The following is a 27,115-nucleotide window of genomic DNA, read 5'->3' as shown; positions in this document are numbered from 1 at the left end:
TTGGATTTGTTCCTTAAAAACACACATCTTTTCACTTCACAAGACGTTAACTGCTGGACTGGAGTGATGTGGATTACTGTGATGTTTTTTTTAGCAGCTGTTTGGACTCTCATTCTGACGGCACCCATTCACTGCAGAGGATCCACTGGTGAAAAAGTGCTACATTTCTCCAAATCTGCTCTGATGAAGAAACTAACTCATCTTGGATGATCTGAGGATGAGCACTTTTAAAGCAAATTTTCATTTTTAGGTGAACTACTCCTTTAACCGTGTGATGTGGTTTACAGCATTTATAAAGATAGAAAGACCAAAATGTTCACAAAAAAATGAAATTCGGAAACAATAAATCACAATGAGCATTGATAATCCTCAGAAAAGAGCTGAAAGTCGAGCTCGTGGTTTACCTGCAGGTTGTTTGCGGTGTTGTAAAGGATTGAAGCAACTCGGTGCATTAACACAGAGCTCAGGTGGAGACGGCACCAGCTGAATTTGAGTCTTCTGGCTGTTCTCGTCTTGTCTTCCTATCGGTTGATCTCAAGATACCTGTTAATCAAAAGGACAAAAACAAAGAAAACATTAAAGCTATAAGCTACGCACAGGCCACCGATGTAGGCCGTTTTGTTCAAACATGATTTTAGTGAATCAAAAACATTCAGTGCATCCAGTGTAATCCAGCCGATTCCTGAACAAATGACTCTTAGAAGCCAGTTCTTGTTCGCTAAATCGAAACAAATATTGTTCAGCACAACCAATGCAGTCCAAATGAATCTAAAACAATTGACTCTTATGAACCAGTTCTTTGCAGTGACTGAAACACATACAGTGTAACCAGTGTAGACCAACTGATTGCCAAAAAAATTACAAAGAAAACACTAACTGTACGACTTACAACTGACTCTTTTGTACTGAAGACTTTGAGACTCAAATCATTGTGTACCTCATGACTGTTAATGTAGTTGATGGGAAATTATTCCACCATTTTGCAATTAAATCACACTTCGTTTCCAAAATATTCCTTCCTCAAAATACTCAAAAGACTCATTAATAGAACCTGAATGGATGTACATGCACCATCATTGAAAGGCAGAGTCTGTTTCTGATTGGCTGACACTTCTGGCCACTCCCCAAATTATTATTATATATATATTTTTTTATCATCTGCTCACAGCATCTTGATGTGTCACAGAGACGGATCTGATGTCTCCACACACCTATTTCAGCGATGTCTATAAAGTAGTGGAGAAGCTTTATCTGTGACATTAAAGCAATTCCTTAAAACATTTTTAATAGGACAAAAGCATTTGTTTGAAGACATTAAAATAATTAGCAAAAATCATATCTCCTCTCTTGAAGTGTCAATCATACAATTCATCCTTTTTTTTCTGCACATGCCCATAAGAAACATCACAATATACTGTATATTAGTGTTGATTTATACGGTGGTGCATTGCTGCTACATAAAGTACATTTTTGCATGATAATAATGTTATGTCATTAAAATTATTCTGTTGTTAAAATAAAAATTTTCTTGCTAAAAATACATTTTCTCATAACATTTTGTCATTAAAACAACAACATTTCTTATAATAACGATATGCTATTCCATTAAAACAAAATATTTTCTCATAATCACATTTAAATGACATTTTCTCAGACTAACAAGATATCATGTTGTTTAAACAAAATATTTTCTCGCAATAACAAGGTACATTTCTTTTAAATGACATCTCGTTATTACGACATAGTTGAGTATAAAAAATTATATGTGTGTGGCAGCAATGCACCACTTTAATTTTAATATCACAGAAATACTTTTATTTTTATTTTTCCCAGTTTGTAGTTTTGTGCGTTTAAATTATTTTAAATTAACAATTATATATATATATATATATATATATATATATATATATATATATATATATATATATATATATATATATATATATATATATATATATATATTTTTTTTTTTTTTTTTTTATTATTATTATTTTTTTCAGTTTTAGTTATTTTAATACATATGTATGAAAATTAGAAATTTTGCCTTGGTGCCTTTATTTTCACATTTGATTTTTAATTCAGTTTTTCAATTTTAAGCAACATTTTTTTTCAAGTTAGTTTGTTAACTATAACAATCATACTGTATATAAACTACAAGTAGACCAGAGTCTGAGCAAAAGGCTCCATCTGAGCTCTTTCACAGCCCTCACAGAAGGAACAGGAAGTTGGTACACGTTCGATCTGGTGATGGGCCGAGCTCCAGCTACCAACGGTGCGAGGAAAGTGCTCCCATGGCAACAGGATGAGATTGGTTTGCTTAGCCGCGGTCCGGTCCGCTCGCGTCCTAATGTAAAGAGACAACATGCTGGAATTAATCAGTGTGTCAGAGAGGAGGGAAAAAGTCAGGAGAATTTCATTTGAAGACAAAAGAAATGAAAGCCATTTCTTTTTTCCCTCCTTCGACACCCGTATCCCCGAATCTCCAGGGCTCAGAGGACACAGAGTTACACCAGACGGAAACACACACACATTTCCCAGTGATTTATACCAGAGACGGAGTGAATGTGGGTGACAGAGAGTGACAGAAGACAGCAAAAGAGACAAAAACTCAAGGCATCTTCTCACAAGATGTTTCCTTTCAGCTCTTCCGGAAAGACGCACGTCAGACTCCATCAAAAAATCCATCACACTTAAAAACATTCAAGTTTTCATGTCACAAAACGGCAGCTGCTACATGAATATGCTTTCTGAAGGTCACGAGTAAATATTAAGTTTAACTTTAACTTCACTGTCCCCAAGGGGGAAATTATTCTCTACAGCACTGCACTTGTTTGACACACACAACATGACACACTGTATAATACAAAAAAAAAATATTACTGTTATATTAAAAAACCATAATCATATTCAAACTCAAACTTGCAGGTTAAATCTCAAAAACAGGCAATTCACACATACCTTTAAGTATTTATTATTGCATAAAACTGATTATATTTCAAGCCCGACCTATAATATCATACGTATAGTAGCAAATTTGCATAATTTTCTATGATGCTATCTTAGCAAAGTCATTCAGATAATCCGTACTGATACAAACGTGTGCGTTTTATTTTGAATCCATACATTTTAATGTGGTAGACGCGATGCAAGATTTAACATTTGGTTGAAGTTAATTTAATATTGTATTTCTGTTTAATCATTGACGGACCCCTGTGATACCGTTGCGGACCCCCTGCCGAAAACTCCTGCGGTACACCAATATTAGTACATACTGCCACAGCATAATGCATTTGAGATCTCAGACCCCCGTGTTGTGTTTGTACTGTATGTAAACATTAGCATCTATCTAAATTCCCCTGTTGGAAAAACAGCATAGGTATGTTCTGAAGCATGGCAGCTGGTTTGAGCTGGTTTGAGCTGGTCCTAAGTTGGTCATGAGGAAAACTGGGAAACTGGATCTTGTTAGTGAATCAAATGCATACAGCACAAACTGTTCAGACCAAAGGATTTCCCAAAAATGGCTTTTCTGAACCAATTTTGTTAATGAATCAAACAGATAAAGCAAAAGAGCAAACGACTCACAAACTGGTTCTTGTTAATGAATCAAACATATACAGTGCAAACCAAATGATTCCCAGACAAACAAATCCTTTAAACCAATATTTGTTGGTGAACCAAACACATTCAGTACATCACACATAGTGCAGACTAAATAGTTCCCCAAAAAAATGACTCTTTTTTATGAATTTTCATTTGCAAATCAAACATATACAGCAGAAACAGTGCAAACCAAATGATTTCTGAACAAATGTCTCTTTTGAACAGATTCTTGTTAGCGAATTAAGCGCGTACAATATAGCACAAACAATGCAAACCAAATGTTTCCAAAACAAATGACTCTTTTGAACCGGTTCTAATTAGTCAACCAAACACATAGAATATAAACAGTGCACACTGAATCATTCACAAACAAATGACTCTTTTGAACCTGTTCTAATTTGTCAACCAAACACATAGAATATAAACAGTGCACACTGAATCATTCACAAACAAATGACTCTTTTGAACCTGTTCTAATTTGTCAACTAAACACATAGAATATAAACAGTGCAGAGTGAATCATTCACAAACAAATGACTCTTTTGAACCTGTTCTAATTTGTCAACCAAACACATAGAATATAAACAGTGCACACTGAATCATTCACAAACAAATGACTCTTTTGAACCTGTTCTAATTTGTCAACCAAACACATAGAATATAAACAGTGCACACTGAATCATTCACAAACAAATGACTCTTTTGAACCTGTTCTAATTTGTCAACCAAACACATAGAATATAAACAGTGCACACTGAATCATTCACAAACAAATGACTCTTTTGAACCTGTTCTAATTTGTCAACCAAACACATAGAATATAAACAGTGCAGAGTGAATCATTCTCAAACTAATGACTCTTTTGAATCAATTTTTGTTAGCAAATCAAATATACATTATAGAGCACCAACAGTGCAGACAAGACTCTTTCAAACCAATTCTTGTTATTGAATTGAACACATACAGTACTGCACACATAGTGCAGACTAAATAATTCCCAATCAAATGGCTCTTTCTTGCTAGTGAACCAAATCGAAAGCAGAAACAGTGCAGACAATACGATTCCAAGAAATGATTCTTATGAACCAGCTCTTCTTAGTGAATCAAAACCATATAGCACAACCACTATCGTTACAGACATTCAGTTTCAGTTGAAACGAGCACATATCTTGCACCTTACTGTGTTTTGTTCTCAACTCTCACGAGATGTAAATCAGTTCGCTGATTGTTCTTGTAGTGGATGGGAAATTATCCCATTATTTCACAAAGTAATCACACATTTTGTTTACAAATATTTCTACCTCAAAAGCACTCCAAAAATCATTAACAGACCCATTTAGGAAATGGAATCTGAATACCAAAGGAAAACACTGGAAACCTTTAGCGCACCAGTACTATGACTTGAGATGTGCTAGTTTATGTATTGTGTGTAGCTGAGGTGGAGCAGCGTGTTAGTGTTCATGCGACTAAAGCCAGAGGTCTGATGCTGTCAGCAAGACTGACGTTTGCTCGATTTACTCTGAAACTGCCAACATAAAGTTAGTTTTGGTCTCAGAAGGGAACATAACAAGACATATAAATCCAGATTCTGGCCTGTTTCTCGTTTGTTTGGTTTTACCTGAGGAAACGCTGGCCAGCGATGCTGAGGTGATGTGAGATTCAACACCGGCTTCAAACACTAAAATGATTGTGAGGTGAATGGCTGAGCAGAGACACATGCTGCTAAAACTGCACTGCTGGAAAGCCTGTGCCATCTCATACAGAAACCCTATACTCTATTCTGATCTATACAGCACAATAGAAAATAACACTCTGGAAACACTTCAGATGAAGCAGGCTTCACAGAATCTAAAATTAACTTTGCAACACCGGCCACTGGCAGGTGAATTTACAATTTACAATCAATAAAACATTTTTTTATTTAATATATAAATCTACTCCACTATGGAGAGTACATATTCTCAGTTCACCTTACCTTAATGGGTGTTTCTGGCAAGTAGTGTTGTCACGATACTGGAATTTCGAACTTCGATACGATACCTTGAAAAATATCGATATTCGATACCACAGAGAAAAAACTGCCACAATATTACGTCAAGCATTATAATATGATATCTGGATAATCAAGTATTATTTAATGATAGAACTTTAGTAATTATAATTAAAACTTGGTAACCGTGTATGAATGCATAGACATTTTATATATATATTAGTAATTAATATTAGGAATAAAAATAAAATAGAACATTTTATTATTTATTTATTTATTTATTCATATATTTCATTAAGTATTTATTCAATAACAAAAAAATATTAAACAAATATAATTTATTTATGTATTTATATATTCATTTATTTTATAAACAAATGCTTACTCAATAACAGTTATAATAAATAAATAAATATTAAACAAAACTGAATCTTTTTAAATATTTATATATTTATTTATTTCATACATTAAAAACAAATTGAATAACCTTAATAAATAAACAAACAAATAAATAAATGAGTTCTGGAGAAAATTACATCATGGAATATTTTTATTGAGTACATTTTCTACAAAAGCAAAAGTTGTTAATTTTACTGGTAGTTTAATTAAAAGTATTATGTTGCAGTTCTTAATAAAGTTAACTGTTGACTGATGGATTAGATTATGATTATTTTTTAAATATACTAATTCAGATTTCTATGCTGGACTTTCATCATTTAAGCATGTTTTTAATAACATCGTTTTAACTAAATACGTTGTCGTCTACTGGCCTGGAATGATAAAACCACATTTTTTTTGTCATTTTCGCAAATCCATTTGAATTTTGACAATGTTTTCTGTAAGCAAAACCTTTAAGAAAAAAACTATTTAGGAAAGTCGTTGTAAACATACTCTTAATTTGAAAGTCTGAATCTGGAATGCAAGCTAAAACTAAATGTAAGAAGAAGAAAAAAAAGTTAAATACTCCTAAATAAGGTTAACAGACTTATTGAAAGTTTCTCAAATAACGTTACATCGCAAAGAGCTTCAAAAACCTTTGCCCAGCGCTGGCTAATTGAACCTCAAATCTAAACACCACATGCTATATGTGTATATTTATGGAATAAATGTTCAGCCGTATGTCAGGACAGAAATCCAGCAGATGGTTCATGTTCTTTCACAGTTAAACAAGCAGCAGAAAAACTCACTCGCTGCTCGGAAAGTTTGTGTGGGAATGAGTGTAGAAACAAACAAATTCCCAGTGCAATGAAACTAACTCCCAGCACAATGTTTGGCGAGAGTTTCTGTTTCATTCCAGCCCATCGGTCAGGATATCTCCAGCACACAGAAACACTGGACCCCCTGCGGCCTCCAGCGAGACACAATCTCTCATCGTTTCCACATGGGACTCGTCACGTTCCCCAGATGCGACAGTCTGGTGGCTTCTCTTACTCCGCTACCGAGCATAAACAGTCAAATATTTTCTGCTACAAAGCAGGCGGAAGTCCAAAGGCAGTCAAAACACTACAGCAGCTTCTTCCTGCCAACAAATGTCTGGCTATAACTGGAAACAGACTCGCGCAGAGGCTCCGTCAGCTGATGTGGGTCTCGCCCGAGGACAAGAGTTCACTGAGAGTGCAGCAGAGAGAGAGAGATGTGAATAATTAGCTGTGTTTGCTACGGCTTATGCTGTGGGTTAATGATCACAACACACTCCTAACTCTGAGTGTGCTTGATTCTTCATACACAACTTCAGAGCCAATCATTAATGTATAAACTGCTATGCAAATAAATACAGTTCATTAAAAATGAACAAGCAAACAACTATTATTATTATTAATGTTGTTGTTGTTGTCTTTGATGAGGATAATAAGAACAATAGTTAATTTAGTATGTGTTATGGCTATTTATTATTTGAATGTTTATTTAAAAATATTTGGGGATATTTGTTAGAATTTATTTTATTACAATTTTAATTAACAGATAAACATATACATATATCATTGTAATAATAATAATTATTGTAATAATAATATTGTTTACTTTTGGATATTAATTATTATGTATGGTTTATTAATTTTGTTACCATTACTATATCAGATAAATATATACATCGTTTTTTTTATTATTACTATTCATAATTATTATTATTTATTTGTTTATTTTGTTTCCATTACTATATCAGATAAATATATACATAGTGTTGTTAAATTATTATTATTAATAATTATTATTTATTTGTTTATTTTGTTACCATTACTATATCAGATAAATATATACATAGTGTTGTTAAATTATTATTATTAATAATTATTATTTATTTGTTTATTTTGTTACCATTACTATATCAGATAAATTTATACATAGTGTTGTTAAATTATTATTATTAATAATAATTATTATTTATTTGTTTATTTTGTTACTATTACTATTATTATTAAAAACAATCAAATATATAAATAAATGTGAAGTTATTCACTTAACAAAATATTTCTAAAATAAAAATATAAAGAATAAAAACAATAATTTATTTTGTATGCATTACTTATACTTCTATAAACATAAAAATAGAACTAAAGTAAATATTTGCTAAAATTATCTATTATTTAACATAAGGAGTAATATCATTAAAATTAAAGATTTTTTACATTTATTCCATCTATTTCTATAAATATAAATATATAAAAAAAGCAAATAACATCATTCAACATCATTTAATATGAATAATAAATATACAAATTAAATATACATTTAGTTTTTTTATTATTCCTTATATTTTGAGTTCAGAAGAAAGCTAGATCTGAAGGTAAATTTGTTAGTTTTAGTAGCAGTTTATCTGCAGCTATTATGTAAATAAAGAAATAAATAATTCCACAGATGACTTCAGAGCCAATCTTTAACATACAAAGAACTACATAAACAGCATTTGGTGAAGGGAAACTGCAACAAAAACACGCCAAATTTAGTTAAATCTGAATTAAAATGCATAATTATGTGCATCTAATTCAGGCACACGAGTGAGAAGTGTGTGTGTGTGTGTGTTGAATCTGATCAATACGTAACGCTCTGGACGCTTTGGGCACAGACTGAACGCCTGAGCTCTTTCCCTTCCGCCGCGCCTGACCTTGCCATCGCTCCCCAGAGACGAGCAACGGACATCAGCGCTCTGCCAAACGGGCGTGGCCTTCATTACCCAGCAGCCCTTTTGCATCTAAACAAACGGTAAAGAGCAGAGCGAGAGAGATGCAACAGATGCCCGCTTCACCAACATCCGGGCTCCTAAACGCAAATGAATAAACAAACAGACCGAATGCTGGGGCTGTGAGTGAGCGGGCAGAGAGAAATCAGCGCTTGGCGGCACTCCACAGATCCGCCAGCTGGCACTGATCCCCTCCACAACCCTGGCAGACACCGCCCCCTTCTCAAGAGACCGCGGCCCAAACAGAGAGAGACAGGAAGTAGATAACATGTCTGTGTCTCTCAGCTCCAAGTCTAATTAACACTCAAGCGCATACATGTGTCTGTGTGTGTGTGTGTGTGTAGGAGGTGACTGTCGGAGAGATGGGCGGATGAGCAAAGCCTCGTCTGGAGGTGAGTCAGTCTGGCGGGTGATAAAGATGGATGAGAGGACGGCCGGAGCCAAGAGAAAGCGGCCAATCGGGTCGCGGGCGCACATGGCCACTTCTATTTCTCACACACGCTCATTTACTGTTGCACTTTCGGTTGACTTATCAAATATTTGTCTTCCCGTTTCATTTATTCGCCCTGCTAATTATTAATGAACTGCAGATCGCGCTAATTGCTTCATCACTTAAAGAAAATGATGATCTCTCAACGCCGGAGTAATGAGGATCATCGTTTCTGCAAATTTATCGTGAAATATGAGCTAGCTACAAATTGAATGCCGTGCAAAATAATTTAGAAAACATTAACACGGCCTTCTAGCTATCAAAAGTGATTCACCTAAAACATGTAAATACATGAAAATATAAATCATTTTTGGAGACAATTATACAAGATATGATCAAAACAGGGCTTCAATAAACCGCTTCAAATATTATCCAGAAACTATCCAAAGTGGCTCAAAACTGTGAAAATATAAGAATATGTAAAAAACTAAAGAGTTAGTATGAAAATATGAAAACTGACAAGATTTTCTGGAAATGTATCATATAAACCAGTGTTATTTTAGTATTATTTAGCTTTATTAATATTGAATATAATAAAATACTGAATTAATGTTTATTTGTGTATTTTAATTTTTCATTTTGATTTCAACTAACATTTTTCTAATTTAGCTTTTTTTTTTACACAAATAGCTGAAATAAAAATCTGCATATATATACAAATATAAAAATGTATTTACAAATAAAAAATACATTATATATGTATACACACACACATATACATATAGAAACAAATATTCATAAATCACTTTTTTAATAATAATGAATAGAAAATGTGTCAAAAATACGTAATAGTTCATATAAATTTTGCAAAAAAAGAAAATCACTTTAGAAACTTAAGCAGAAGCCTTAACTTTTTTATTTTTTTATTTTAAGCATGATGTGAAAAGGAGTGAAATGAGTCCACACATGCCATGTGTGCTGAAGGACATTCTGGTCTGGGCATGACGTGACACACAAATCATGCAGATCCCAAGATGCCATTTCTTTCAAAGCTCGTTTTATCTGAAGATTTTAGATAATATTAGTGTCCACAGTGGGTCCTGCCCTCTCTATCATTTAGACCCAGGCTGCCTGAAGATCTATGACATCACCATTAGACTGTGAGCCAATTAATTTCATCTCTTCTCCAGCATTCAGATATGAAAGCGCTGCCATCAGGAGAAGGGAGCCACGAATTCTACATCTCGCCACATTCCGGCATCTGCCCCCCAAAAATGCAATTACACGGCTGCAAGCGTGTGTGTGTGTGTGTGTGTGGGGTGGGGGGATGTTGAGCGCATGGTGGCCTGGTTTCTGCCTCTGTTAATGGGTAAGTTGTTTTCTGGCTCTCTCCATCATCCGAGAGGAAAGAGCCCGGCTCTACAGCAACTTCAAAGCAACGGTCAACAGCCTCTCCAGTTCTGATTGCTGAACAACACACACACACACACACACACACACGGACGTCATGCACCGCAACCTAGTTTCTTAGAGCAAATATACACATAAAAATCAACATCCTATATTTTTATCTTCTTCCCCTGAAGTCAACTTATAATGTTATTCGAGGTTTCTTTAACCAAAAGCAGTCACAATTTACTTATTTTACTGTTGTTTGCCAAGTTAGGCATCACTCTTGTGTTCATATAGGGTTCAAATCTATATGTGTTAATCTTTGCCATATATCTCATGCTGCTCTGTTTGAAACACAAATGACATCTGAAATCATATTGCTTGGTAAAAAGAGGTGAACTTTTATTTTTATATGTAGACTGAATGCATTTTTATATGTAGACTGAATTATATGAAGTAATGTTTTCCATTGACTTTTTGTATTATTTAGTTATTATTTTATGTATTTATTTTCAAGGCGATAGATTTTGTTTTGGTTACCTATTACAAAGAAAAAATAAATAAATAAACATTTTTGTGGGCTTTTCGAACTGAAGTATGTCTACATCAAAGTCTTATTTCAAGCCTGAAAAAACCTGATTTCCATGACGCATCCAACACAGAGGCTCATCTCTGCTTCATTTCTTCATCTAATCAGGACGCTTGACTGATTCTAATAGGTTTTAAGAGAGAATCTGACGGCACAGCACACAAAGACGACTGACCACTGCTGTCTCCTTCCATCCTAAGGAGCTTATCAAGGAAAAACACATTAAAAAGCAAGTTCTGACACGTCTGACACGGGGGTCAGAGCGGCCGAGAGTCACGAGCTGTTATCAGGACATATGTGTCAGGGTGCCAGATTATGGAGATTATTTTATTCGCGGGCTGATAGAAATATAAACACCATGCCAGTCATCTTCAGGGTCTAATCTGCTCTCGGGATGGCACAACAACGGACCAACAACCAGAGACGATCAAACATCTGCTGTTACTCAGCAGGGCTTTTTGAATATGAATGCATCTTGGTTAAAATGTCCAATTTGCTTACGTACAAATGGAAAAAAAAATAAAAAATCTCCAGCTGCTGTAAATTACACAAAAAAAAACTTTTAAAAAATCTTACTTTCTTACAAAAATATGAATGAGGTAAAGGTAAATATAAATTATTATTTAAAAAAATATTAATTGTTAAGCTCTCCTAAAAGAGATTGGTCTAATGGCTCCAAATGGATCTATATAATGATTCATTGAAAGAATCAGCCCAAAATAGTTATTTGTTTGTAAATTGGACTACATATGCTTTTGATTCACTAAAGAATTGGTTCATAAGAATCATTTGTTCGTGATTTGAACAACACGGACTGCAGGATTTGTTTTTTATTTACTAAAAAGGACTGGTTCATAAGAGTCATTTGCTTATGAATCTGACTACACTCGTTGTTTGGTATGAGTTTCCAGTTCCAGTTCATAAAGAATCACTTCTCATAAATTGGGCTAAATTGGTTGCATAGTATTTGGTTCATAAGAATCATTTGTTAGTGAAATAGATTGTTTTTAATTCAATAAAAAGGTTTACTAAGATTGAACTACAATGGTTGTGTCGTATGCTTTCGATTCACTAAAAGAATTGGATCATAATATTCATTTGTTTGGAAAATGGACTACACTGTGTGGTGTTTTCAATGTAATAATAATAATTGTTCAAAAGTGCCATTTGTTTGTTAATTACTCTACACTTATTATCTAGTAGTCATGCTCATGGTTTTCTTTTACTAAAAATATTCTGTTCATAAGAATCCCTTGTTTTGTGGGTTGTGCTCAATGTTCTGCAAGAAGCATTTGTTCATGAACAACTGGTTGCATTGTGTGCTTATGATTCACTAAAATGAATCAGTTCAGAAGAGTCAGTTGTAATTGAATTAGACTGGAGTGGGTTGCCCTCAATGTTTTTGATTCACTAAAAATAATCAATTCAGAAGAGTCAGTTGGAATTTAATTGGACTGGGTTACCCTCAATGTTTTTAATTCACTAAAAAGAATCAGTTCAGAAGAGTCAGTTGTAATTGAATTGGACTGGGCTACCCTCAATGTTTTTGATTCACTAAAAATAATCAGTTCAGAGGAATCAGTTGTAGTTGAATTAGACTGGTTTGCCCTCAATGTTTTTGATTCACTAAAAAGAATCAGTTCAGAAGAGTCAGTTGTCATTGGGTTGCCCTCAATGTTTTTGATTCACTAAAAAGAATCAGTTCAGAAGAGTCAGTTGTAATTGAATTGGACTGGGTTGCCCTCAATGTTTTTGATTCACTAAAAAGAACTGGTTCTTAAGAGTCATTTAATCAAGAATCATACTAATCTAGTTGATTTGGTCGATAAGTTTGTTCTTAGGATCTTAAGAATCAATACCAAGTTTCAAATGAAGATTAATCAGAAAAATCAATAATTTTACCCGCCCCTACCAAGTTAATTTGCTGTCAGTGTAAATGCACCTTCAGACAGAAGATTCATGAAGATCTGATGCACATTACACAGAAAAAATGTCAAGGACTTCCTACTTTGAGAATTGAAACTGCTTAGTGGACTATACTAGACTAGATAAATCTAGCCATTTCTGGTCTTCCTTTAGAAGCCTAAGTTCATAAAAACCTGCAGGCCTTGCATCTCCACAGACAGGTCAGGGTGCAGCGCTTCAGGGACGTCACTCTCTGGGGTGCTTAAAGGGACTGAGAGATAACAAACTCTTTATTTTGGAGTCTGCAGTCGGAGTTCACCCACAGTTCCCTGCTCACAAAAGAAAGGACAGGCGTGCTGCAGCCGCACACTAATAAAAGACTAAATTTAACAAACAGATGCAGGAGTCCACCTTCACAGCACTGACACCAGAGGAGACAAAATACTTCAATCAACAGCTCTCTTCCAGTGACCTCCGTGTGCCCCGGTATTATTTCATACTGCCATATCCATTTCAGACACGCAGGACACCATGAGAGAGAATGCATTTCCCTTTGAGAGCTGACGGAGAGTGTTTCTAAAGGGTTCACACACACAGAAAGCATTTTATGGATGAGGTCTGGAGCTGAAAGACCTTTGACGGTGGTTTCCGCTGCGCTGCCCTCCGTTGGCCCGTTAGATCGGTTTCCACCCTGTTACTGCACTTCAAGACCACTTTTGCTACCAGCCATCTATAAAAACAGTAAGTCACATAATAAAAGTGAAAAAGTGCTTGAAGAAAACTAGTCTGCTCTGGAAAAGAGAAAGTGTCTTTATCTTAAAAGTTTAGATTTTGTAAGATTTTTTGAAAGAAGTTTCTTCTGCTCACCATGGCTGCATTTATTTGATAAAAAAAATAAAGTAAATAAAAAACAGTTAACTTATTTTCATTTATTTTTTTGTGGAAAATCTGATAGTTTTTAGGATTCTGGGATTCCTTGATAAATAGAAAGTAAAATAAAAAAAGCATTTATTTAAAATAGAAATATTTTGTAACAATAAATGTATTTACTTTCATTTTATTTAATGCATCTTTGCTGAATACATTTATTATTATATATACACACATATCTTAATGACCGTAAACTGTAATTGCTTCATATTAGTTTAGTGAAATGTTTTAAATAAATGCATAAGCAATTTCAATTAATTCATAATCAATAGTCTTGGGACACTTGATATAAATCATATAATAAGTGACTTATTAAAAGTTTACATATCACAACATCCATCTGCACTACTAAAACAGAATCAATCCTAAAAACCTGTCATCTGCTCAAGGAGAAAAACACGAAGGCCACTTGGCTTCTAGTTGTCATTCATGTCCACACACTAAAATCTTTAGAAAAAGATCAAATTAAGTGAATAGCAGCTCATAGACACCGCATTTAAAAAGGTCTCTGGTGTCTGTACAGTCCTTTTCAGCCCTGTTACTGCATCCGTTTACTGCATTTCAAGTGTGTCTTTGCCACAAGACCTCATAAGTCACAAATAAAAGTTTAAACATCATAACTTTCAGTACCACTCAAAAAGAAAACTAATTAAATAGCATCTCAAAGCCACCTCACTTAAAAAGTCATTTTCATCAGTTTTCCAATGTGTCTGTCTGATGGTCCGGAAGATGCTTTTTTTTTTTTTTTTACCGTTACTGCATCTGTTTACCAGGTTATCCATGCATGAATCTGCCACAAAACATCTTTAGAAACAGACTAATTTAAGTCACTTTCCTTCCTTGCATATCACGACAGCTATCAGAGAGAATAAAAGAAAAAAAGAAGTCATATTAAAAACAGAAAACGAATCATTAAAAGCTGTCGTGTGATCAAGGAGAAAGACACCTAGATGATCTTGACTTCTAGCTGTAATTCCACACACTGAAATCTTTAGTAAAATCACGTGAATTTAAACAGCATGTCAAAGATAATAATTTACAGAAATGAAGTAATTTACAGTGGTGCTTTCTACTGTGTGACTCTGCGGTGACAGGTGAGACAATTTTCAACCCTGTTACTGTGAACATGAACCACCAGAAAACCTCTCGTTTAAATAAAAAACATTGTTTCTTTTTATTTAAAATAAGTCAGTAATGCCCAATTAGACTTTCCACCATGTGACTATCTTTTTCAACCCTGTTACTGCATCCATTTGCTGTCGTTCAAGCATAAACCACCACAAAACCTTCATAAATATTTTTTAAGTTACCTATATGTAAAACAACAGCTACCAGAAAAAGTACTATTAAAAACTCTTCATCTACTCGGGGGAAAGTGAAACAATGGCAGCCTTAGCTTCTACTGTCATTTCCACACACTGAAATCTTTAGTAAAATCACATGAATTTAAACAGTGTGCCATAGACTGTGTGACTCTCCAGTGGTACGCAAGATCTTTTTCAACCCTGTTACTGCATCGGTTTACAATCATTCAAGCATAACCACCACAAAACCTAGAAAGAAAAACGAAACAGATATTGCTACTTTTATTAAAGCACTCTTTACATATCAAAACAGCTATCAACGGCACTTACAAAAAAAAAAAAAACTGATGGTAAAAGGCTGTCAAAGCCACTGAGGCTGCCCTGGCTTCTAGTTGCCATTCACCTCCACATGTTGGTAGTTTTATTATAATCAAATGAATACAATAGCATCTCATAAATACCCCACTTAAAAAGTCATTTTCTCCGGCTGCAACGTGTTTCGCTGTCCATCGCGGTGAGGCGTGAACGAGCAACATGTTTAATTCAGATGCAAAGCAATTTGCACGCAGCTCGTTCCCTCACACACACACTTTGTGAGGACACAATCATCAAAGTCTTCTGCCAATGGGATACTGACACACACACACACACACAGAAAAAAATCCTAGCAGAGGACACACGCCTCCCACTTATGACCTGGAGTTTCATTTACTGTACGCGAGAGGCGTTTCTCCATATTTATCCCGGGAAATCGTGGCACTCTATTACAGCAAGGTCCAGATTCAGCTCGATGATAGAGAAAGTTATTACAAAGATTTCAGTCGTGGACGGTTATGCCGGCCTGGAGCATCGGAAAAGAGCCCGGGGGATTAGAGAGAGCTCTAAGCGCGCACAAGGTCAACAATACGAGCAGGTGACAAATAAGAGGAACTCACAGCGAGGGGACAATAACGCAAAAGCCATCATTCTTCACGATTAACATTCGAGGCACACAGCGGTGTGCTAATGGCTTGAAAATATACTACCGCTGTCTACACTTTAAAAAGGTCAGCAGTTGACCCCTACATGCTGAATATTGAGAGGAGGGAGGGTTAGCATGCTACTACCACCAATGACATTAAATGGACTGAATCCCACATACTACACACAATAAGAGTTGTGCGCCATTCAGAACTGAATCAACAATGGCTTTCACATTGGAGGTCAGTTCCACAAATTGACCTGAGGTTACAAACAAGATGCAGAATTGCAATTTGAATTTCAGTGTCAGGAAGTAGAATTCTGTCAAGACAGACAGACAGATAGATAGACAGATGGACAAGTGTTCCTGTAGTTCAAATGGTAGAGCATTGTGTTAGCAAGCGCAAGGTTGTGGGTTCGAATTCCAGGGAACACGTTAGGAGAAAATTGTTAGACTGAATGCAATGTAAGTCGCTTTGGATAAAAGTGTCTGCTAAATGCATAAATTCAAAATTCGATGGATAGATAGACCAAAGGATAAAAAGACAGAAGGATAGACAAAAGAACAGAATGAAATGGACAGACAGATCAATAAGTTTTTTACAGGAAGGACAAGTTAGTACATTTTGAGATTACAAAGCCAAAACACTAAAAAAACATGAATGAATTTTGATTTGGAAAGAGCATCCAGCATGAAACGACTATCGCACTGCTAGACTCCCACAGAGGGACAACGGCAGCGGTCTCAGCATCCACCTCTGGATCTCCACAGGTCTAAAGCTCATCCTGTGGGCCTGCCCAGTTAAAAGGGTTCACAACCTCCACGTAATCCTCAGCACAAGCAGGTTCAGCTCAACACTGGTCTCTGTTTCACTCTGATAGCGGTGGAGATGAGTAGGCGATCACAGTGTGTGTGTGTGTGTGTGCATGTGTGAGCGAGCCGAGGTGAATTCAATCTCCCTCGCAGGCACGAGCGGACAGGCAGGCGGATAGAACAGCGGCATCCCAGAATAACCCCGGAGGTATCCATGAATGAAATGACAGGATTACACAAGCATTCGAAATCCCACTGAGATCCCAGATAATGCTGTTTACCGCCGCGTGTCGCACCCGTGACGAGGGGAGGAGTCAAACTGTTTGGCTAATGAAAATATGGAAGAGCTTTTCAGAGTCGCCGAGCAGAAAATTCAAACCTGCGGGTCAAAAATGTTGGCGCGAGAGAGTCCGGTGCTGCGGTTATTTCCTCTGGAAATGTGCTAAATGAGGGCGGCTTCATGATAGCTTTACAAACACCAATAATCTGGAGTCAACAGAGCCCACCGCTGACAGTAATTTGTGCTCATGCGAGACTCTAGCGCTGAGAATAAGACATCGTCAGGCCATAATTACTGAAAAACGCCAGTAACAGAAACTGTTCATTTAATGTGAACACACGCAAAACAAAAACATATGTGAGACAGCGGAGCCAAGATACATCTGAGGAGAAGACAAAACGTGCGTGGGTGCGTTTCTATCAGTTTGCCAACAGACTGAAGCCACTGTTTACATTTCTACTTTTACCATGTTATTACTTTCTGTTGGTGTTGTTGTTTCGGACATGGTATCATGGAAAACCACTAGGACTTAGAAAAAAGTACCATTGTAAGACATGAAAAGAAGAGTACACGAAAGACTCAAAAAGATGTCAGTTTGTTGACAAATAGATGTTAATAACCACGTTAGCACAATGCTAATCTGTGGAATCTACAGTATGCCGACTATTTGAGGGCAAGAACTTGGATCTCATCAAACAGAACAGGAAGCTGAGAAAATGTCTTTATGTCAGCTGAGATTTTTCAGAAAACAAACAAACTCTTTTCCTAGATGTTAACAAAAAGTTAAAACATGAAATATATGTTAAACTATCGCTTCCTGCCAACTAATAGGAAGTCATCAAATGGAAAAAGAAGCGGAGCGACAAATTGAGGGAAATTCTTGGTGTCACTGATGGCTTCCGTTTTGCCACCTTTCAGGAAATAACAGCTTAGATTTCTCAACATTTTAGCATTATACATGACCTTTTACATCCATTTGCCAAAAACTGGAGCCATACGAGTATGTATTTGAAGGGTATAGTGTAGGGCAAATCTCCACTGACTTCAGGAATGCCCCTCAACTTCCTGTTTAGACTGATGATTTCCGATTGGACCCCTGTCAGGAAGTGACAGTTTAGAATTTATTTCTGACTGAAATGAATGTATTTACATTCTCTCTGGTAACGCTATATATTTGTCCTAAACGCTCTATTGCCGGAGGGATGATTTCTGTACAATAAACCTCAATGGTTCTGAACCAGTCAGGCATAGAGGTAATAACAGCCTCTTATAACAGCCCATGGAATGCAGCGACTGGAGAAATGCAGTCATGTTAGCACCCAGACAGTGTCTGCAGAGAACAGACTTCTCACTCGGACTGAACCAGAAGCCACAGCAAAAACAGAACCTGGTCCTGATCCAGAAGGACTTTTTTTACTCACTCCAGCTGCAGATGTTTCCCATCACAAACTCTGGCTGAGAGAGAGGAAAACAAACAGCAGGATGTGACTGAAGCCTAGAACACACTAGGACAAGACCCTTTCATGATGTTAAATCAAAATGATCAACATCCATAATATATAATCTTGATTTTACGGTTGCGATTATTTGGCGCGATTGTTATTCTAAGTACAAATGTCCAAATTATTTTATCAATATGCCTCTGAAACAACTTTGTTGCCCTTGTTTTTTAACCTCTCTCCAAATATTTAGTCTTTTCTGGTACGTAAATAAATAAATACACCTATTATTCGTAAATAAATAATTAATAAATAAATACATTTTTATTGCAATTAATTTAAATGAATATATTATATATATATATATATATATATATATATATATATATATATATATATATAAAAAAAAAAAAAAAAAAAATCGCAATAAAAAAAATGACCAAACAATTAAATATCATTGAATAATTTTTATATTATAAATTAAATTCCTATTTAATAAATAAATAATACATACATATTTATTCAAAACTTTTAAATAAATATATTATTCAAAATAAATAAATCCACAAATTCAGAAATTAAATATTTATAATAAATATTTTAAAATAAATACATGCATAAATTTACAATCCATTTAAATCTCAAATGATAAAATATACTCTGCATTATTCTTTGATATATATAATTTTCATTAAAAAAAATTCTTTTATTTTTGAGGAATACTGCAGCTTATTAATAGTAATACCCCAAATATTGATTATTAGCTCTATTACGTATTATATTATAATTAAATTGTTAATTATTATTAAATTATATACAATTTTTTCTAAAAAAACCCATTCAGCTAAAATACAGCCTTTTAAATACTGGTATTATTGAATTATTAATGTGTTTCAGTTTAATTGAGTGCAAGAGCCAGCAAAAGCCATTTTTATATCAAAAGAGGGAAAAATAAGCAAGCACAATTAAACATCCGATAATGTCAACAACAAATACTTTTAAAAAATTTGGAATTTCATCTAATAACCAATATGGTACCAATATAGTGCATCCCACTCAGTCTCTGTTCAGCCACGGAGAGCATACAAACCTAAAACGTGCAGAAATATACAGAGGAAATGAGTAAATTCCAGCTAGAGAGTATGTGTGTCTCCCTTGACTTTGACATGAAAGTTCTGTGCCGCAGCTCTAGGCCGTCAACAGATGACTTTAGAACAGCTCAGCAATGTCCTTTTGTTTCAGCGCATAAAAACACAAACCTTTCCATTTTCATGTCCCTGAATATTGCTGATCTGAGAGGAAGCCATTTACAGCTACAGGATCTGGATTATGTAAAGGATATAGAGCGGTGAAAAAAATCCTCTCAGCTTCCACTGGAAGACTGTCACTTCACAAGCACAAAAAACACACCGAGCAGGAGATTACCGGTCAGCAGACGAGCCGTTTTCAAGCTCTGGCCTCAGAACTTAATGTCCAGAGCTTTACTTTAGTAGAAAAGCTTGTCCTTGTCTTAAAACGCTTTAATACTGTACTTACTTCAGATTTAGACAAATTCCAAGGACCAGCAGTAAAGCCCGACCGATATGTGTTTTTGAGGGCCGATGCTGAAACAGTTATAAGGGAGTAAAGAAAATGCAGATAACGATATATTGGATGCTATTCTTTGTGTATATTATAGTACAGTACTATTCAAAAGTTTGGACACTTTCCCATATCTATGTCCAAACTTTTCACTGGTATTACTGTATATAAAGAATGCAATTCTGCATATACATAAACAGAATATATATATATATATACATACATACATAAACACACACACACACACACACACACACTTATATTGAAGTGACAAAGATATGAAGCCAGGGCATTTAAATCTCACCGAATCCCTTTCAGCCCCCTCTCAAACCAGACTCGGGCGTGGCGTGGTCTCATTTGAAAGGGGTCCTCGAGACGTACACTCGATTCAGTGTTCGAGAGTTCTCCTCGAGCTGAAGGGATCCCGTGAATTTGGTGCATTTCCACCAAGCCGTTATGGAGATAAAGCCGTTCAAATCTTTTATTGGTATTCCATTCACTTAAGATTTAAACCATTTCATCCAGATCGCCAGTAGCAAACAACGCTACAACTGCTGGATAAACGACATAATTACACCATTTACAAGCATTTTATCTGCGTTTTATGTTCTGTAAAAAATTCATATCGGTGACATATTTATGGCATATACGCCGATATCAATATATCTGCAACAGGCTTATATCGGCCGATAAAATCGGCAAAACAATATATCGGTCTGGCTCTGGTAAACAGCATAAGCCTCACAGTTTGTTAATTAAGATGCCATATTGATTTTGATGAGGCTGTACAGTCGGTTGAATAGGTTTTCTTAGGTCACAACTATTTTTCACAACCAGGTTCTTCAGGAACTTCACAACAGAAAAAAAAAATCAACTGAATAAGCTTTTTTCAGAAACTACAAACAAAGTATTAAACTTTAGCATTTAATATATTAGCATTTAGCAATGTACAATTAAACTTGGTTGAAACATAAGCATATACAAACATTTTTTTACATAAGCCTCTAAGCAGGAGTAATGGCTGAATTAATTTGCAGACCTAAAACAACGCATCACCCTGTTTATTAATGCCACAGAATGCAATTTATCCAAAGAAACATTGATTAAAATGAATATACATCAGTTTTCTCAGTTCCTAAATATTTAAATAGATTTAAATAAACTATTTAGACATTTTTCCATACATATATAGCTATAATTATTAGATTATTTATGCACCATTTTTTTTTAAAAGAAAATTTAATTTATAATACTTTTAAAAGTGTTAAAATGATTTAACATCGGTTTACTGCATTGGTATATATTAATTACTTCTGATATTTATTCTTTAAATAAATAAAAAAATAATTAATGCATACAGGAAACTGAATTTGTTACCATTTATAGTTTTAACAAAAGGTATAAATAAAAATAACAAACATAACTTTCAAATGTATTCTATTAGTATGCAATACTTGTTCCTGAAAGTTCTAAAAAAAAAAATTTTTTTAACAAATGTCAGTTTTTCCAGTTTATTTTATTAGTATTTATTAATTGTCCCTGATACAGCCCTGAATATTTATTATTTAAATATTTAAATAAACTATTTAGACATATAATCTATCTATCTATCTATCTATCTATCTATCTATCTATCTATCTATATATATATATATATATATATATATACATATATATATAACTATAATAATTTGATTATTATGTGCTTCATTTTTTCAATGGAAGTTAAATTTATTACCATTAACACTTTATTACAACGCTGTATTATTATTTATTGCTTCTGATTTATGTTTGATACAGTTCAATATACAGTTATTCATATTTCCATATTTTTCTAATGAAATTTTAATTTATTACCATTTACAGATTCAAAGCAATGGTAACAAGATAAACTGATATGTACATTTATCCCACACTGCTTCTGTTTATTTAATCAATAAAGGTAAAATGTAATATTATATGACTTACTAGCTACATTCTGCCTTACAAAAAAACAGAGCAACCAAATTAGAAACAAACCAGTAGCAGCTAAAACCTTACTGCGAACTTTACAACCAGATTTAAATAAAACCTTAAACATATCAAAGCTAGAATATTATAGATCCTCAAATATGGGCTTTTTTATGGACCACCTGGAAACGACCCCACAACACACTTCCAGTTGTGTTGGTGTTTTTTTTTGCCCATGTAAACCCCACTTATTTTATCTTCAGAGAAAGTAAAAATTGTGTTGTTGTCCTCGTTGAGTGTTCTTGCAAAACTGTGGACATAAAAGTGTCAGTCTCGTAATCAGATTCAAGCATATCGAATCTCTCCCCCAATTAAATTTTCCTTCAGCTGCAGCAGAATCATTGTGTGAAGTGCTAAAAGCTCAGGTAAGGTCTGGATGTGAGCCGTACCATCTGCTTCATCAGAAGCACTCATCAGAGCACACCACCAAAACTTTGACACTCATGTTGTTAATGCAGACGTGACAGTTTGACTGTTGCTCGTGCTTGCTAGGTATTACACAGTTTAATCGCTTCGCTCTCAAAATGACAAATCTGTCCTCACTGTAGCATCCTTCCGGCTAGCGGCAAGGCGCTTAGCATACACGGCAGCTTGGAGGAGAAGGAGGAGCCGGTCGCCCACCGGTCGGATCCGGTCCTGCCGCGCCCTGGCACAGCCACTCACAGCCCATCCTGCCATAACAGCTTGGATAGTCGCAGGGGGTGATGGGATACTGGAGGGCCTGGACTTTGTGTCGGGGCTGGGGGGGAAGGAAAGAGTTGTTTTCATAGCATCCGTCCTGCAGAGCACACAGTTGTAGACGAAAAACTGCGACAGCTCATGACGACCCTCGGACTGTTGAGCTAGAAGGTGTTTTCTTACAAAACTGACCCATGGTAACCTTAGCTTCGGTTAAAACGCCAAACTTAATATAGTTATTACTCTTAGCAATCATACTTGTTTTATTTATTACAATAAAATAGAGATAACTTATCTACAGTTAGGTAAACCAGTCACCAAAAGTGCATATACATTTTGAGCTAACAGAAATAAAAATAAAAATAAAAATACTTGAAGTAACGGTGGGATTTAACATGAAAATATGGTTACATGAATAACTACAGCAATCATGAGTGCAATTAATATTCATACACAGCTAGCAGAAAATCTGTTAAATGAGGTGAGGCCAGTCGACACAGTCACTGATCAGGGGTCGTAGCATGATAGAAATTGGTTCGTAATGCAAGAAAATTGGATTAATTGCATTCAAAAGGTTTCGTGTCACAATAACCTTCATGGATACATTTGACAGCACATATTACCCATAAACGAGACCATTTTCACTCAGGTAACCTGAACAAACTTCAGAGTTGGTCTCTGGGTTGCAACTACAAACCACGTTTTTCATGAACAATATCAGGCGCTGGGAAATGATTCATTTTTATAACCACCGACAATGATTTGGTTCCCTTTCTTGCACTCAAACGAAGTGATAAAAACCGCTCTATTAGGCCCTGAATAAATGAGGACTGGTAATATTCATTCTGGTTTTGCCGCGGGGTGAATCGTCATTCACCAATTACCCGAACAGCAGGACGAGGAGCCCGCTGGGGTCGGGGGTTCACCTGTCATGAGAAAGGAAAAAACCTGTGAACGGTTTGCTGTAGGTACGAGAGCTGCGACTGACAGCAGGAGGAAACCAGGACTGCATCAAGCTCTGTGCAAAAATAATGGAGGAACAAAGACATGGGGTGGGGTACATGCTTTAAATCTATGAAGCAGATTTCACATGCTTGTGAAATTAAATGCTTCTGCATCTGAAGCGAAGCTTACCCCATCATAATGTTATGCTACAAAACAAGAGTTTCTTTAAGCCTGTTACTGTTATAATGCATTTAAACAGATTTACATGTCCTAAATGGGCGCAAAACAACATTTCCATTGACAAGTAGATCATCTGTCCACATTATAATACAAAAATACAGTAAAATGCAACAAAGTATAGTGTTTAATATACAGTATGTGGAGTGGAACTCTGGACCAATGAGATTCTGCTGTGGGCGGGGCTACAGAGTGAGGCAGCCTATAGAAATAGAACCCTACTGGTCAATAAAACATCCTCTTGTGGATTCTTGTGACAAAAATTCAGGTTAAAATAGAATAGATGGCATTTAAAATTGCTCTGTCACAGTGCTGGACTGGTACTAAAGGAAAAATGGGATCCTCTCAAAGAGCTTATGTCAGGAAGACAAGTTTGGACCGGTTCAAGAATGCCAGAGAGACGCCAGAAAACGTTTGCAACAGTTTAAATCGGCAAACAAAAGCGAAAAGAGACGGTTGGCATTGCATATCATAACCAGTTGCAGCGTGGCAAATTTTCCCAGCCAAGTGTTTTCGATCTACACTGAAAGTGAAAAATCTGAGACAAGCAACAAAATCACAAATTATCAGAAAATATTTGATGTTTTAAGTTTAATAAAATAAATTAATTATGTTCCAAACCATAAAATGTCATTGTTGTACTTCACTACAGTGTACTAAAGTATAACAAATAGAGTAAAATGCAAATATTACATGAAACAACTATTTCAATTATTTGCCAAGGCAATATATTTTTTATATATATATATATATATATATTTTAGATTAGGTTGAAGTCCTACAATTACAATGTTTAAGCTTTAGTAATTTTGTTATATACTATTGCTAATTCTATTACTTTGTCATTTTAATTATTATTTTATAATTGTAATATTATTTATATAGCATATATTTTTATATTTTAATTAACTTTTATATTTACCGTTTTAATTTTAGTTAATTTAATTTCATTAATATTACTAAAGTAATACTGCTTCAGTATTTGCGATTAAAACTCAGATCAACATTAACACTTGTCTGTTTTTCACTTTGTGCCTATTAAGACTTAAATCACTGGAAGTCGACAAATCGAAGTCAATAAATGTAATTTGTAACACATTTTGCAGAATATTTACTATAAAAAACATGTAGGGCAGAACCTAAGAGTGGGAAAATGCATTAAGACAGTAAACAGGGTCAATTTTGATTTGATTTGTTGACATTTCAAACCCGTAAGTATGAAAAACAGCTGAGATGGTCTAAAAAGGGAAAATACTGGGTACCTTTTCTATTTCACATCCACCGTGTCATTGCTTACAAGTTGGACCGCACAGCCAGAGGTTTTTGAGATTCATACCCAGTGTTTTTGGGGCCGGCGTCCAAGCTGCACAGTGATTTTTCTAGGCCGTAGGGAAAAATAAAAGAATCTAAAACTAAGAGATTGAGTGAGAGATGTGCTGTTTCCCTCAGGATGTGACAGCCAAACAATAGCAGCAAGAAACGCCTTAACGAGGAGAGAGAGAGAGAGAAACGGTGAGAAAGAGAGACACGGAAAGAGCGACTCTGCTAATTACAGTGCACCTCATTTCTCTGACCCCCTCTCAATTTGTGTCTCTCTCACTTTCCCCCCGTGTTGGAGAGATGCAGCCAGAGGACACTTTACACTGGCAGCACTACAACAAGTCTGTGGAAATCACTCGAGCACAGTGACAGAAAGAAGCTAACTTAAATTAGCACCAATACTTCTCCAACTACATTTTTTCAGTAGCATAGATCTTTTCACAATAGTTGGTCGCCTTTCAAGCAGGTCACTTTTTCCCATGAGTACTAGCATCTAAAAACCGTATACCACAATTTTTTGATGCTATATATAATTCCCACAACTTTACATCAATGCAAACTGATGCCGTAATCAAACGCAATGGGAAAACTGATTCATTTTAGTGAATCTGTAAATTTCCATGGTTCACTTTTATGTTGCTTTTACTTCAATCCCTATTTATTAAAGATGCTTGAAAAGCAGCCAGCATAGTCTTTAAAGTTTTCTTTCAAAGTATTTTTATGCTCCACTGCAGAAAAAAAAATAAAATCACATGGGTTTTAACCAACACATATTCAACATTTTTGGGTGAACTATTTCTTTAACTAGCTTGTAGCTTGGCAAGCTCCAATTTCAAACTAGCTTCCCAACATTGCCAAATCCCACACACCCCTGAATGTGTGTGTTTGGAAGACAAATGGAAAAGCTAGGTGGAAAACAACTCAGAGAGAGAAACGCTGCTAAACATCAAAACAGTAAAACACATAAATGAAGCCAAAGTTGGGGTCGGTTTCAGCCGCCTATATTTCCCTCACATATCGGCGAGTTTGCCAACTGCGAGCATAAAATTAGCATTTCAATACCTCCAAGAGATATTCATTACAAAAGGCTGAAACCTACTATCACTTCTCATTTTTATAACCCTCTCTTTCATTCTTCTGCGCTCTGTCTCTTTGATAAGCGCGTGGAAAAGAGGGGGCGTGTGGAAGAGCAGAGCTGGAAGGGAAATGTTTAGGAGAACAAGCGGCACTTTGTTGAAGGGGTTCTGCAGTTTTGCTGACTCACGTAACGATATCAGCTGACTATCAAACACAAATTGGCTGGAAAATATCATTACAATGAAACTACTTTAAAAATGAAAGTCTAAAGCGGACCGATTCGATGAGTTTATGAGCTTTGAGCTGAGAGTGATTTCTTGATAGAAATTCGACGGCTGAATATCATTAGACCATTTGGATGTAAAGGGATAGTTTGCCATTATTTACTCACCCTCGTGTCGTTCTAAACCTGTTTGATTTACTTTTTTTTTTTTACAATTTTGGATAAACTATCCA

The 27,115-nt window shown here is 35.3% G+C and overlaps 1 protein-coding gene across 6 annotated transcripts in view; it reads right to left on the bottom strand.

The window, feature by feature from the left end:
* The window catches only part of LOC127946841 (plexin-B2), a 153,923-nt gene that overhangs the window by 88,928 nt on the left and 37,880 nt on the right, over positions 1–27,115 (bottom strand). For all 6 annotated transcript variants that reach the window (XM_052543657.1, XM_052543654.1, XM_052543655.1 and 3 more), the window contains one exon: positions 405–543. The gene's annotated coding sequence lies outside the window, so the exon portion shown is untranslated. The remainder of the gene's footprint in view (positions 1–404; positions 544–27,115) is intronic.

The sequence above is a fragment of the Carassius gibelio genome, chromosome A25 (genome assembly GCF_023724105.1).
Source record: "Carassius gibelio isolate Cgi1373 ecotype wild population from Czech Republic chromosome A25, carGib1.2-hapl.c, whole genome shotgun sequence".
Classification (NCBI taxonomy): Eukaryota; Metazoa; Chordata; class Actinopteri; order Cypriniformes; family Cyprinidae; genus Carassius; species Carassius gibelio.
Note: the sequence above shows the minus strand (reverse complement) of the source record. Positions and strands in the feature narration are given on the sequence as shown.